Raw genomic sequence first — 15,855 nt, 5'->3', positions numbered from 1 at the left:
AGCCACGATCACATAAGTTAGTAGTAGGACAGGCTATCTGGAAGCATTTAATATAGAACAAACATACACAATGATATTTACAAAACATTAAAACATCATCAAATAATTTTGTATCAGTTACAAGTGCTTGCTTCTTTTCCCTCTTTCTTTTTTGACTAAAAACTGAATGGCAAATGTTATTTGATTTAGGAACTACCAAACCAAAGTTCCTTAGGAAGCTGTGTCTTGAACTAACAGGCAGTTTCTTCATCAGTACATTGGGGATAACCTTGGTTAGACCACACAAAATGCAGTGAAGGTAGATGAGATGAATCTGAAAGTGCTTTGTGCACAATATTAATCTTATTATTAGTAAAGAACTCCTGAGTTAAAACATGATAATTTCTGGACAAATAAATTGGCTCAGCTCCTCAACAGGAAAGCTGACTCACTGCCAATTTAACCTTGGAAACTGAGACATTAAAATAATAATTTCCAGCAACTAGGTTTCCTACCAATCTGGTTGAAATCACTTAGAGGATTAGCTTTTCACCTCTGGAATTTAAGTCAGGATTTCTCGAGTGAAAGACTGACTGTCATCTTTGTTTTAACTGACAAGGCAACACCATAAGTCTGTCTGAAGATAACACCTCTATTTTTTTTCAAAGGTTAGAGTAGTGTTGGTGCATTAGGAATAGGAAAGTCACATAGCTTCCTTGTTGTGAAGAGTCGATCTTCTATTAACATGGTATCTGTTTGCTATATGATTACATTTCATTGATCACTTTGTGGAGAGATGGGAGAGGGATATTTGATCAGTCTCTTCTGTCATATTCTATCAGTCTCTGGCTTTATTTGGATAAGGAGGGAACAGCTCAGAAACTCCACTCTAGCTGCAAAAAAATCCCACAAAAGCCCCCAAAACAACAAAAATCTCTTCTGGAAATTTCCACTCAGGTTAAAAACAGAATTCTGGTTTTCATTTGTCTTTATTTTACATATAACATTAAAAAGGTACACAAATCCCTACCCTGTAAAATGACAGTGCCCATTTGCTACTTTTAAAGTACCATTACAAAATTAAGAATATAAGCTTAAAACACTCTAACCTGCTCAGCACTACATATATGAGATTGGGGAGCATATACTCTAATTCAAAGCATAGCTGGCTTCCTATATTTCTGTAGTAATTTATTCTGCAGATATTTATTAAGCACCTACTATGTGCCGGGCATACTCTAAGACTGTAGAGAAGACTGTAACTCAAGCAGGAGACAAGACACTATAGACTTCTTCATGGAACAGACAGCTATATGAGTATCGTTCAGGTAGTGGTAAGCGCTACAGAGAAAAGTGAAACAGGTTAAAGGGGTGTCTAAGGGAAGGCAAGGGTGCTGCTATTTTGTAGAGGGTGATCAGGAACGCCTCCCTGATATCAGATGACTTTTGAGCACAGACCAAAAAGGATGGAGTGAGCCATGAGCCCACCTGGAAAAACCTACATGTGTCTTTTCATATTAGCCTGAAGTCGAGCACAAACAAGGAGATTAGCTATAAACATCAGGAAAGTGAAACCTACACATAATAAGGCTTTATACAATACTTGAACTAGGTCTCAATTTATCTCCAATGATCCTTAAACTCTGTATATACAACTTAATCTTTTTTCCTGACTAAAATGCCTCACAGTATCTCTCCACATAATACCGAAAAGAGAGTTTTCCAGTTGGTTACATTGTACAAACAACTCAAGGAGATAATTTAGGTAGAAATTTCCACTCTGAGGCCATGATTATTTGATTTGGCAATGGGCGTACAGGAGGAAAAGAAGAGCTGAAGCTAGCTGACTTTGCTGCTGGCCATGCCTACATAGTGATGAAGTGCAGAGGAAATTTATCCAGGTTTTAGAATGGTGAATTTTTAAAGTTATTCCTTTAAGTACAAGCAAAACAAAACAACACCCCCCCCAAGAATGGCACATACAACAACAACAAAATCAAGTAAACTAAGTATCAAATTTCGCCTTTTGTTTGTACTACGTAGGACACAACCAGTAGTACTACTGACTAGTTTAAGTTCTTTTTATTCTATCTGTGCTATACAGTAATGGTAATAATGGATAATGATAGGAAAAAAACCAAATTTTCAAAGACTGAAGGAGACAAGCAAAATAGCACAATGGGCAGCAAACCCTTTTAATCAATTTCCCCAAAACTATACAACAGAATTTTCCAATGCTTGATAATAAAACTTTCAGATGCATCATAGTTATTATAAGAACAAACTGAGAGTGTGCTTATCACATTTTACTGAGACTTATCTACAACAAAAGTATATATATATACATTGTAGAAATGAACCTCTGGATAGCATGGATATGGACAGTTTAAAAGCACTTTATATGTTATGAAAGATAGGATATGGAGTCATAACTGTAGAAGGCTAAAAACAATTGCAGGCTATTAAAACAATTACAATTAGCTAGTTTAAAATTGACTCACTAATCCGAAAAAATGGGAATCGGCATTTCTGTTGTTGAGAAGGACAAACGGCTTAATTTCACTCACACACACACACACACAGAGATTCACACACATACTTTGTTAAGAAACTTGTATTAATAAGGATCTATTTAAACTTTTTATCTTTGTAATTCAATATATTTAAAAATAAGACTTAAAATTGTAATAAAGTTATAAATTTGTCAGATAAACTTTGAAACCTTTAGGGTGATATGGTTGGGACTATTTGTTAAATGGACACACATTAAGATGATAGCAGAAGATTGGACATTCATTCAACAAAGTGCAGGAGCCCAAAAGGTAAGGAAACATAGCATAAACTATGTTTTTCACAGGATAAACTAGTTTTCAACTATATGTTAATTATACTTTTAAATAACATGCTCAATAGTTTTCTTTTGGTCAATCTGCAGCTCTTTCCAGGTAAATTACCTCCATATTTAAAGCAATGAGACCAACTGTTAATCTGGAAAAAACACACAATCAATATAATATAGCATATCCCCAAACCTGGAAACATGAGGAAAATAATGTATTTATTATGTTGTTGTTCAGATGAACATTTATACCCATTGTCTTAAATTTGGAGGCACTTTACCTGAAATGTGTCTGGAGGCTGACAAAAAACATATTGAGCATATTATTTGAAAGTGTAACTAATACTACATTTTGAAAAGTTTCCTGACTTCGGGGCTCTCAGTAGTTGTCAAGTGCCTACTATGTGCCAGGCATTGTGTAAGGCGGTGGGTATGCAACTGTGAACAAACATAGTTCCTCTCTCACATTAATTACCGTTTATTCACAGAAGCAGAATATACATCTTCTTGGAACTGGGTTAGAATATCTATAATATTTTGACAGCAACACTAGGAATAAACATAGATGTTTAGAATGAATGAATGAATGAATGAATGAATGAACGAACGAACAAACAGAGGAATGAAGGAAGGCAGGGAGAGAGGGGGGAAAGAGGAAGGGCATTCAGCCTAGGATTGGAAAGATAAAATTGTAGAACTGGAAGGCAATCTTAGAGATCATCTAATTTAGTGGTCCTTACCCACAGCTGTGCATCAAATTACCTGAGGAGCTTTTTCAAGTTACATGTGCAAGACCCCATCCCAAATCTACTGCCTTAAAATTTTCAGTGTATTTGCATTTTGAAAAAGCGCTATAGGTGTTTATGATTCAAACTTTTGGTTACTATACACTGATCTAGCCTAATTCCCTCACTTTGTATATGAGGAACTGAGAGGCCCAGAGAGGCTGAGAGACTGACCCCAAATCACACAGCTACTTCAGTCCAAGTTTTCTGATTTTCAGAAAAAGATTCTAGGAAAATGGTCTTTTCCTGAGCCATTATACTACATCACTATCGTCTATCCTTGAATCTCTGCTCAAGAATAAGGATAAATGGACAAATATTTGGCCAAAAGTTACTGAACCAAAGTAAAAAAGCCAGTGTCTACAGGCAACATAAACATCTAAATAACAACAACAAAAAGACTCATCATACACTATAGTAACCTGATTACCTCCTGCTTAGTGAGACAAATCAAGCTGGTTTAAAACACTCCTACACAAATATTATTCCTCTCAGTATCATTTCAGCACTGCAATGAATAATAATTTTGGTTTCTGTGGGTAAGGAGGAGAAAAGAAGAATGCGATTTTTCTGTAAAATTCATAAGGTTAAAAAAATCAATTTCCAATACCTCAATATAAAGAAAGCCTGGTCTTTTAATATGTTTGGCAATATTTGAGGACATGGTTTTGGCTATTAGCCTGCCAAACTGTCTAGGCTTATAGAAGGTCTGCAAAGGGAATGTATATGATGAAGTTAGTGCAACACAAACATCTTCTCTGTATATTTTATTCCCTCCCTCCACATTCACAAAAACACAAAGGCTGAAGCATTTCAGAACTAGTTGAGGGAGGCAAGTTATTTATCAGGTCAGCTTCTTTTTCAAGGTTTGTGTAAATAAGAACTAAGGCAATTCAATGAAATTATTCATATGATCCTTGCAATGAACAAAAGCTACGCATCAGAAAGCAGTTCAAAATTCCTCTGGAGCATATGTATTTCCTTACAAGAAACATCTGTGATTCTCTAATGCACTTCAGACCTAACTTTATCTGTTGCTAAAAATTATGTAACATGTATATACTTCAAGCACTGAACAGACTTATTAATTACATCGTCACAGAGGAATTTAAAATGCCATCTCTTTTTGACACACATTATAACAAATATTTCAACACTAGAGCACTAAGCAGTCTTCTTACATAAAATCTAACCATTCCCTAAATTGTTTGGAAGAGATTTTTTTTTCCCCCCACTTTCGTTAGCACTTATTTGATGCTGAATCTACTCCCAGGCCATAAGTTTTTGTTTCTTCAGTTTCTTCTGGGAGATCTTTTTCTTCTGTGCAACCTTCTCTTCTGGTTTGGAGCAATCTGCCCTTTTTCAGTTAAGATCATCTCAGTGTGGCAGGCGGAGCTCATGTCAGGGTTAATCCATTAGCCCAGGAGCTCTATAAATTCTGGTAGCATCCTGGGAGCTTCGTTCACTGGCTGTGCTCAGTGACCAGAGAGTCTACATCTAAACCCTTACATTACTCTCTGCATTTTTAAGTACGTGCAGCAAAAATTCAGTGCTATTTTTGGTCCACTGACCCTGTGTCCAGCTCCTCTGTTTGGCCTGGGCACACCTACCAACTCCACCATTGTAAAGATGGAATGGTACACCTTGTTTTTGTGATGTGACATCCTTGAGATACTTGGTGGTTTTTCTGATATGCATACCCTTGATGGTCTGGGCAGTTTCACAAGTGTTCCTAAAGTGAACACGAAGATTTGAACCTCTCAATTTGCATGATTTCGTGGTATTCTCTGGGTCAAGTAAGTAGCAAACCATTTTCAGAGGTCACCTCAGCCACTTACGGGAAGAGAAAGTAGAAGAGATGTTTTAAAGCAAAACAAATTGCCACACTATCTAGCTCTTTTTCAGATCCTAACTAAAGAACTTAGATTATTCAAGTACATAAATAAGAGTTGAAAATATCAATTTCAGTTAACATGTTTCAAGTTTCTTCAAGAAGATTACCATATTATTTGCTTATCAGTGTCATAAAAGAAAAAAAAGAAGTAGAAATGCCTTTGGTGAAGTTATGACATGGTTTACAGGAGATTACTATAGACCAAAAGAGTGCTATGTGTGCGTGTGCATGTGTGAGCGAGTGCGCATGTGTTTGTATCCAGAAGACTGCATTTTAATGAGGGCAGAGGAGCTGACCAATATATAAAAGTGTTTTAACAGACTTTCTATTTCAACCATAGTTACTGTGGGTTTTGTCACTATAGCAATGGGCTTGTGTGGGGCGAGTGTCTGGCAGGCTGGGTGCTCAGCTGCTAAAGCAACATAAACCTCATTTTACCTTGAGCTGAGCAAATTTCCTCTAAGGTTTGCCTAATTGAAAGACAGTTTCCAAGGATAAAGGAAACGTCTAAGTATCGGCTGGTGGGCACTGCTTCACAGTACACTGCTATGCTAAGGCTAACCTCACACCTTCTCCTAGATGTGATCAAAGGCCTGCACTATGGTTCATTAGCGGTAGTTCTTTGGATCTAGGCAGTAACCTAACCTCCAGGATTTCCATGATCCCTGCAGCCTGGGTTAATTTCAGCTGTCTCTACAGGGGCTACATGAAACATGGCATTTACAAATTTGGATTATACAGCACTATTTATTACACGATGGAGGATTTCCAAAAATTCCAGAAGAGATGTTGGCATTTATGCAAGTCCACTACTGTTCAACCCAAAGAAGCACTATATTCTATAGGATGTTTTTGCCAGGATTGAAAGAGCCTATGTGAAAACACCTTAATTAGGACCATCTTAGCACCTTGCTATTGGATAGCCTCTAGCTCTAGGTGTTATTTTTCAAATGGCCCAACAAACCATCCTAGAAACAGAACCCCCCAGTCCTGTAACCAGTCCCTTCACTCCAAGTCCTCGGAGTGTATATTTTCTTATTTTCAGATTTAATAAGTCAAGTATATCTGGTAGCTATTAAAAGATTTAAACTACTACCATTTAAAAAGGTTTCAGTGTTCACAGATTTTAAGCCCATGGAGGGGGGAAATCTGGAGGGTTTGGTTCCTGTAAAATGGTGAAATTATTCGCTGGTTCCCCTCCTCTCCCATTTTAAGAGTATTCTTATTGACCTCTCTCTATTCTTTCAGTATTCTTTCAGTATGTTTTTAACACATGGTCATGGGCTCAAAAAAGAAAGAAAGAAAGAAAGAAATAGAGGAATTTGAAGGACAGATAGTGATAATAATCTCCAGTGATCTAAAAAGATTATAATGATAGATCCCTAAAAGTGTGTGTGGCGGGGGAGACTTGAAAACAGCAGCTACTTAGAATATGGAATCAGATAACCTTTTTCCCTTTTCTTCTTTGGGGAAAGTTAAACTGCTGTACGTTTCTTTCAAATTTCCTTTATTGAACAGTTCAGTTATGCCGGCTCATAGCAAATGGCCATCCTAGAAAACCAGGGCCAATATTGTATCACATTAAGTGGTGGCTACTTTATATCGGACTTTTTTTTTTTTAAAAGGCAACAAAAATAGGGTGTGTGTGTGGTGGGGGGGGAAGGTGGTTATAAAAAACTTCACAGGAAACCAAATAGCCTTTATTTAAATTAAAAGCAATCACAGCCTGATTCTTGGAACACACTTCGAAATGCTTTTTGGCATGCAGCTGCTACTTGCCGCCAATATTGTGTGTAATTGGAAACATTTCAAACAGAATTGTTACCGAAGTCAAAGACCATAATTGCGAGCTGTGGGATCTGCGCCTCAGATAAAAGAAGGGCAGCTGAGTGAGAGCACGCTGCACAGAGGAGTCTACTTATGGGTCTGCATCTGACTGCAATATTTTCACTGTCTTATTGACAAAACTTTCTTTCCAGAGACCCAAAGAGAAAAGAAGGAAACAGAGAGAAGCAGACACAAAGCAAAAGCTGGTGGGTGCTATAAATCTGCAACTGGGACAAAACTCTTAGGAGTACATGACTTCAGCGCTTGAACAACTGAAATAACACAGCCCTAACTTTTTTCTCCTGAAGTGTAATCCACTAGAAATGAAAGGCATCTCTCCCAAGAGTTTACCCCCAATCTTCCAGTGAGAAAAACGCAACTGCAGTTTAATTGGTCACTTGTTTTTTAGGATCACTTGGAACCAAACTTCTGTGGGGCAGAGGGAGTTTAAGTAAAGGGAATTGACAGCTGCCTGCTAGTTTACTGCTCTAAGTTTTCAGAAGTTGACACTTGCTTCTGCCATGCAGAAGTTTTTATTTTTATTTTAAATTTAAAATCTCTCTTTATAGGGAAATGAACCTGGAAGGGTCTAATCAGTTCAGGCTGGGCAATCATTCTTGTTCCTATAGAGAGGTCCCTTCAAAAGTGACCAAAATGCCTTTAGAGTTTAGTCTAAATATGCTCACAAAACAGAGACACAGGAAGAATTATTACATTCTCGTTGAGAGGTTTGATCCCCACTAGTAACTGGAAATAGTGCCAATGGACCACTGGCTCAGGAACGGTTCTTGGAAAAACCGTGTCATTCTGGCATGCAGAAAAAGCGATCTGATTATTCTGTCGTAGTTCCATGCCAGAAGTGTCATGACATCAGCATGCTCCAACTTGTAAAAGCATGTCTCTTCCCACCATCTCTCCTTCAGCAGAGAGAGGAATGGGGGAAATGAAGGTGTTGGTGGATCCCCACACCAGGTCAGGCCTTTGCCACTGCTCCAAAATGTTGCTTCCCAAACACAGATGTAGTTAATGTCCTTGACTTCAGTTCAGCACGGCCTTAAACAAGGTGTGGTTACTGGTTACCAGGGGAGCTGAGGTGTTACACTTGTGTGTGTCTAGCGATGGAGAAGTCCAGAAGCAAGGGCTGCTGCAGCTTCCCTGATGCAGCTTCCCTGATGCCATGTTGGTCCCCAGCCCTGGAGCGCTGGTTCCATGCGCTGCCTGAGGTTTCGAGGAACTGCACCGCTGCAGGACTTGGCATCCGGATTATGGTATTTTCCTCTCCCAACTCATTTGCTCATACCAACCCTCTAAAGATATTAGTGCACAATACGGTAATGCTTCATTCTGTGACCACAAGAAAAAGCACTAACGGTTCCTTAAAACACCAACTAGCCAACCAACCAACCAACTAACCATCCAATAAACAGCTCATTCACTTTCCTAACTCCTCTTTATTGTGGAATAATTACACCTGGATTTAAGCAAATTGAATATTCTCACTAATAAGAGTTCAACAATTGATATTCTTTTACATAAAGTGAAGGGGAAATAAGAGAGCTATTTTTTAAGGGGAAGGAGTTTATCACCGCCAAGCGACATCTTTGACATTTCTACGCACAGATAAGAATCACTTGATTTTTAAAATTACTTTCCTTCTTTAAAAGGAAAAGTTTACTCTTTGTAAACAGCTTTAACCAGAAAAGTAACTACAATAACTAGAATTCCAGCAATGGTAACCTTTCCTGAAAACTGTTTCCCATAATATTGGGCAACCCAAACTACAGGTATAGGCCACTAAAAGAGTTACTTAATTACTGGAAAATAAGTTTTAAAATTCTTGTTCCATTTCATGAGTATTACGAACAGTCACTCATAATACTTAACTCGTTTTCTTATTATTAAGTCATTATAAAAGATTTTAGGGCAGACGGGTGGCTCAGTTGGTTAGAGCGTGAGCTCTGGGCAACAGTGTTGCCGGTTCGATTCCCACATGGGCCAGCAAACTGCGCCCTCCGCAACTAGAAGAAAATGAGCTGCCACTGAGCGCCAGGGAGGCCGGATAGCTCAGTTGGTTGGAGTGTGGGCTCTCAACCACAAGGTTGCCGGTTGGACTCCCACAAGAGATGGTGGGCTGTGCCCCCTGCAACTAAGATTGAACAAGAGCAAGTGGACTTGGAGCTAAACTGTACCCTCCACAAGTGAGACTGCAAAGACAACAACTTGACTTGGAGCTGATGGGTCCTGGGAAAAATACACTGTTCCCCAATAAAGTCCTGGAAATACACACTGTTCCCCAGTAAAGTCCTGCTCCCCTTCCCCAATAAAATCTTTAAAAACAAAAATTTAGAGAAATTATCTTACAATGTCACTTTTTAAAACTTAGATTTCAGCTTCTTTTTAAAAATCCCTAAGTAAAAGAACTTCAAAATTTAACCTTTTTTCTTTTGTGTCTTTTCAGAGTTCTCATAGGAGAGGATATTAAGAAAAACCACACTTTTATCCACACCTGACTCTTAATAGTTTACCTATTAACCCTATAAGGGATTTTTTTTTCTCCCCAGCTGATACTAGATTTTATTTGGGTGACCCAAACTGGTTCATTATAACCTCCTCTACTATAGAGACAAATGGTGGTTCCATGTACCTTGATTATGAAAACCTGATAAACTTTAAAAGTTTCATTGGTATTGCTGGCAGAACTGATTAAATCTGTCACTTTAATAGAATATATCACTTTTATTTTAAAAACCCATGAACCAACGGGCTCACATAGTAATACATCACCAATAAGTACTAAATTAAGGATGGAAAAATTAATTTACTAAACCCATTCACTCACATCAATATGGCTACCTCTATGTACCATCCAGTTTTTCCTCCCTCCTCCTCTCTCGCTCTCCTTCCTCTCTAACTAGACTTTTCAAAAGAACGAGTCACTATTGTTAGCCATGACGTATTAAAACAGATTTTTCAAGTTCATCAGCAAGTGTGCTAACTCTTAACTGTGAGTAATGTCCATTTATTTCTAGCACCTTTTAGTTTTAATATGTAGAGCACATGCATTGTTAACCTTTAAATCCTTTGTATAAACATTTCTGGAAGAGCTTGTAAAATATCTCCTTCTGTGTTTCCTGACTCGCCAGTTGATGGCATTTAGAAACCCTCTGGAACCAGCAGGTGCTATATTTTGCTTTCTTCAGGCTCCAGCTGGGCTACAATGACAGATTTCTGTCCCAGGCCAAGCCCAGCCACCTAGGCTAGGACCACATTGGAGGCAAACTGAACTGGGCCCCACCAGACAGCAAGATAAATGGCTGCTGTTTAAGTTTAAAATCCCCTGGTGGGAGTAAATATTGTTCCAGAGAAAAGGCTTGACAAATATTGCATCATCCTTCCAGAGCTGTCTTGATTAAAGCAGAATCTTTGGATTAAGTTGGTGCTTAATTCAAAATGTATCTATCTTGCTGTCATGGGATCCCCCCCCACCCCAGAGTCTAAAAACAGACATATTGTTGGGGATGGTCAAACAAGGCTGCAGCCTCCCAAGGGGAAAGAGTCCACTCCCCATAATAGAAGGCGGCTGAACATTGACACTTCACTGAGGATAATGGAGACAGCAAAGGCTTAGTGGGAAAAGGCCAGTTGTCACCTAAGTGACAGGCAACAGCTGAGCTCACACATCTGGAGCCGGATCAGGGCAAACATTCAGCAACCCTCACCCATCTACACCTTGGGCCTATTATCTAAAGGGACAGATAGAAGTTCCTTTCACTCCAAAAGTACATTTAAAAATATCTGATGGTGAACCCCGTCAATTATATAACATCAACTGCAGACACAGCCTTGTGAGGTACTGATTAAAATGAGGTAGATAAAACTGTCCAGCGTGAATAGAGACAATTTCATTAAGTGTAATTTGTCCTTCATGAAATCCATCCTAAAAGCCACACACACACACAAACATATATGTGTGTGTGTGTGTGTGTGTGTGTGTGTGTGTGTGTATATATATATATATATATATATATATATATATATATATATATATATAAAAGCTTTTTATAGCACAAATGCATCTGAACTCCTCCCGAGAGGCAAGATGTTCTTTTCTTTAGGCAGGTTCCCATGTGTGTTCTTCACCTTGCTCATGGCTGCAGTTCTGCCTTCTGTCCGCGTTTTAAAACCAGCAAGCAAACGTGTTTGGCGTGTGGTTCTGAATCCTCTTTAGGCAAGCTGGAACTCAGTGCGGTGCCAGCCGTCCTTCCCCCATCCCCTCCTCGTTCTTCAGCCTCCCCGAAGACAATCTGTGGACAATTTTCCTAAAGTCCCCAAAATAACACGGCGCTGCCAACAGTCACTGGCGATGCCGTTTGTTTTTCTTAGAGGGCAATGAAAATGTAACAGCTTTCTGCTGCATCCTGAGTCCCAGTCCTGCTAATCAGTAACATGCCCCGTTTCTTCAACTTTTTCTGCCTAAAGGGAGGAAGACGCTCCCATTCTTTTCCATATACGTGCTACATTCAAGAAACAACCTCGCCCGAGCGGGAGGGGGGCGGGGAGCTGATGCCCCCCTGCCAAAAAGCGATGGGCCCTCTCCCCGGAGCCTTAGGAGAGAATCGGCACCCTCCTTCCCGACGCCAGTAGGTGACAGGCGATCCTAAGCGGCGGACACATGCCAATGCACCCTCCCTGCGCCAGCATCGCCCCGACTCTGGGGCCGTTGAACGGGTTTCCACGCAGGAGAGAACCAAGGGAAGAGTTGGTTGTGATGCAGCAAACAGGAGCCATGCGGGCAGCCTATCTGAAGCGCTCTTGGTGCTGCAGCCCAGTATCTGCTTTCACTGTCTGCACAGCCCAACAGACCGACTATGACCTTCTCCCTTATTTTCTTCCACACCGACCCAGTGTGGGTGTCACAGACCCCCCGCAGTGACACCGGAGGTGTCCGGCTATTCCCCCGCGGTGACCGCTCCCCACCGCCGCGCCCGCAACCCTTCTGCAGAGCCCTCCCGGAGCGGGGCTGCCACTCACCCCGCGCAAAAGACAGAGAACTCCGCTGGACGGTCCTCGGCGCCGCGCTGGATCTGCGGGGCTGCGGTCCGTGGCGTCAGGGATGGGAGAAGGTGGGCAGCACGCGAACCATCGAGAGCCCAGAAAGTCGCCAGGCCGGCCGCGGCGCCCCTCGGGGAAATCAGCGCCGGCGGTGCGAGGCGGGCACGTCCCGGGGCGCGCTGTCGGGAGGCGGCGGCCACTGGAGGAACGCGGCGCTGGCAGCGGCTGCAGGCGGAGTGCGCTCCGACTCTGAGCCCCACGCCGCTGCGCCGCCGCGCACCCCGCCCTCGGCCGCCGGGGGCCGGGCGCGAGCGAAAACGCGGAGCGCGGATGCCTTCGCGGGATCCAGGCCGCTCGGCGCATCCACGTGAACCCCGGCTCCGCGGAGAAAGGCGAGGTCGGTGCCCGGTCCCCGGCGGCGAGGCAGGCGGGCGAACGTGCGGCCAGCTGGGCAGGACTGGCTCCGCGCGCAGCGAGCCGGGCTGAGCTGGGGGCAGGTTATCTACTAGACGAAGTTCACCCAGGCGCAGCCCAGGTTCTCAAGTGCAGCTCGGTCATCTCCTGTGCCCCGCCCCCGATTTTATGCCTTTTCTTTTTTTTTTTTTTTTAAACTAACAATCCTGATGGATTGAAAGACATGAAGGGTGAAGGGGGGAAAAAGACAAACCCAATTTCCTCTGATCAAACGGTTTGGAAATTGTCTATTTGGGTTTCTTTTTCCCTTTGGTGTGTGGTGGTGGTGGTGGTGGTGGTGGTTAATTAAACTCTTGGATTCTTTCCCGCGCACCTCGCCTCTCTGGGGACCCAATTGGACTCGACCCTATCGGTGTAATCCCTTAGACTGAGCTGTCTCCGCCTGGGAGCATGAAATCAAAGATTCAGCCTCTACTCCATTCCCTTTCCCTCGTCGACGGTCCTGTCCATCCCAAAGAAAACTCTAAGTGTGGAGAATGCACATGAGAATCTCAGCCCACCCTAGTGTTCAAAACTGGACCCAAGTTAGCATGACACACTTCAAGTTGTGTCCTAAGTATTAATTTGATCACGGTGATCATTTTTCATCAGTAAAACTACTCTCCATGTTTTCAGTCTGCCCAGTTCCCAGAGCTGGGCTCTTAGGCACATTTGCTCAGAATGAACTAGAACTCAGCCTGTTTGAAAGTTCTGCCCTGACATTTGTGTCACCTTAGGACCCCTCTTTCCAGTGCCCGATCTTAGTCTTACGCTGTGGGAGTACTATTCAACCCCCACCCAGGTTGTAGAGAGCAGACCCCACAGCAGCTGCTCACCCCAACTTGACAGGTGTCTCTGGAAAGCTGGAGATTCTTGACGTCTCAACCCCTTTCCGCAATCTTTTAGGATACTGTTTTATCTTCCAGGAGAATGAAGATGTCCGTATGTGTGTGGGTGTGTGGGGGCGGGGGAATGGGGAGGGTGTTGATCCATGCAATTTTTATCCTTTTAAGAAAAATCAAAACTGGCCATTTCAGATTTTTTTCAGAGCTCCAAGTCTCCTCCATTTTCACTGCTAGTGAAACAAGGGAATACTCAGCAAAAAATTGAGCAGATGAAAAAGAAGATGTAAGGGAATAACACTTAAAGGCAAAAGGAGGAGAAAACAGTACACTTCTAGGGAGATGCTTGGCTTCCAGGCTGTGCTCTGACTCAGATCTCCCTGCACTGTAGAAACTCTCTCCCCTCTAGATACACCCGCTGAGTTCCTAATCCTCTGAGCACAGATCACTCAGGAAACAAGGCTGTTGCTTTAGAAATAACTCCACTTGCTCAGTAGTGTTTGTAACTGATGGGAATCTGGGCAAAACAACCTAGGCTGTCTTGCTCCTCAGCGTTTTATTGGAGTTTGCTTTTTAAGTTGTGTCTGTTTATCTTGCCAGGGTTGCAAGTGCTTCCATTAAGCTATAAACTTCTAGCTTCTAGCTAAACTCCAGAACTGCCTAAGAAGACTGACAAAATGATTTATTCTACCCACGAAGAATAAAAAAGTACTGTGAAAATCAGTACTTTTAAGGGCAAAGAATCCACTCTCCTTTTTAGTATCTTTGGGTGCTTATCTGTCTACTGTCTCAATTTGGACTTTCAAATGAAAGCAGTTTCCCAACAATGATGCAGTGGAAGAGACTCAATGGAGGATGGAACCATTGAACTCCTACAGCAGCATCTTCACGAGAGAGCCTCTTCAGTGGATCAGTACGGTAGTAGCAGCAGAGTTGGGTATGGAGATGCTCATGAGGAGAGTATTTATAGAGCCTGCACTTGGATCTCCCTATTAATTGGGTGGGAAATGCTACTTTCTTATGACAAGAAATGAATCTGGTATCAGAGGAAATACATCTATGGGGACTTCACAAAGTTTTTGTTTATTGAGCATCTATTATACATGGAGGAAGCATGTCGGACCTCATAGGGCATACATAATTGTTCCTCATGAGTTTTACGGCATCTTTAGACAAGTGTGGTGGGCAGCATCGTATGTATTCAATGTAAATGTGACCCTTGGTCTTCAACCAAGACTCATAAAATTGCATTGGGTGGCACATGTGATGATTTGCTACCAGAACAGTCTGAATTCAAATCTCAGCCCCCCTGCTTACCAAATGTAGCCTAGAATTATGTGGTTCACCTTGAGGGGATGCTTAGTTTCTTCTATATAAATGAGGATAAGAACATCAACTTCACAGGACTATTGAGAGGATTGGATGCCAGGTGAGCAGAAAAGATTCAATAGGTAAAAAGTTTATATAATGCCAATTTATAAGGCATCTTCTCACAACCACTAGCCTCCATGCAAAATCTTACAAATTAGAAAAGAACCTTTTTTTTTTTTTTTTTTTTTTTTTAATTTCCTCTGTAAAACATTCTTCATTGTGGATTACTGGGTTGCTGCCAGGTCTTTTGTATTAATGGTGTTATTTTCTTTGCCTTTACAAACCAACATGGTACCATACCTTTCACAAATAGATCAATTCACTTAGCTTTTTAAAGCTTTGATAACAAACATATATTTTAAAAATGATACCTTTACGCATTGGATTATGTCCTCCAAAGATTCATATGCTGAGCTCTTCTCCAATACCTCAAAATGTAACCTTATTCAGAGATAGTGTCTTCACAGAGATAATCAGGTTAAAATGAGGTCACTAGGGTAAGCTCTAATCCAATATGTCTGGAGTCCTTATAAAAAGGGGAAATTTGGAGACAGACACAGGGAGAACACCATGTGATGATGAAGGTAGAGATCAGGGTGATATGTGTGCAAGCCAAAGAACCACCAGAAGCTAAATGATAGACATGGAACAGATTCTTCCCCACATCCCTCAGAGAGAACCAACCCTGATGACACCTTGATCTCAGACTTCTAGCCTCAAGAACTGAGACAATAAATTGCTCTTGTGTAAGTCACCCAGGTTCTGGTCCTTTGTTATGGCAGCCCTAGGAAATGAATACAATACCTAAGCAAG

General features: G+C 41.5%; 1 protein-coding gene across 2 annotated transcripts in view; it reads right to left on the bottom strand.

The window, feature by feature from the left end:
• Nucleotides 1-12,624, bottom strand: part of PRICKLE1 (prickle planar cell polarity protein 1) — a 102,917-nt gene extending 90,293 nt beyond the window's left edge. Inside the window, exon 1 of one of the 2 annotated variants that reach the window (XM_019748419.2) lies at nt 12,356-12,624. The gene's annotated coding sequence lies outside the window, so the exon portion shown is untranslated. The remainder of the gene's footprint in view (nt 1-12,355) is intronic. The other variant, XM_074325816.1, reaches the window with a different exon arrangement.
• Between the last annotated feature and the right edge of the window lie 3,231 nt (nt 12,625-15,855).

Source organism: Rhinolophus sinicus, linkage group LG02 (genome assembly GCF_036562045.2).
Source record: "Rhinolophus sinicus isolate RSC01 linkage group LG02, ASM3656204v1, whole genome shotgun sequence".
Lineage (NCBI taxonomy): Eukaryota > Metazoa > Chordata > Mammalia > Chiroptera > Rhinolophidae > Rhinolophus > Rhinolophus sinicus.
The sequence above is the reverse complement of the archived record's forward strand: the minus strand, read 5'-3'. Positions and strand labels throughout refer to the sequence as shown.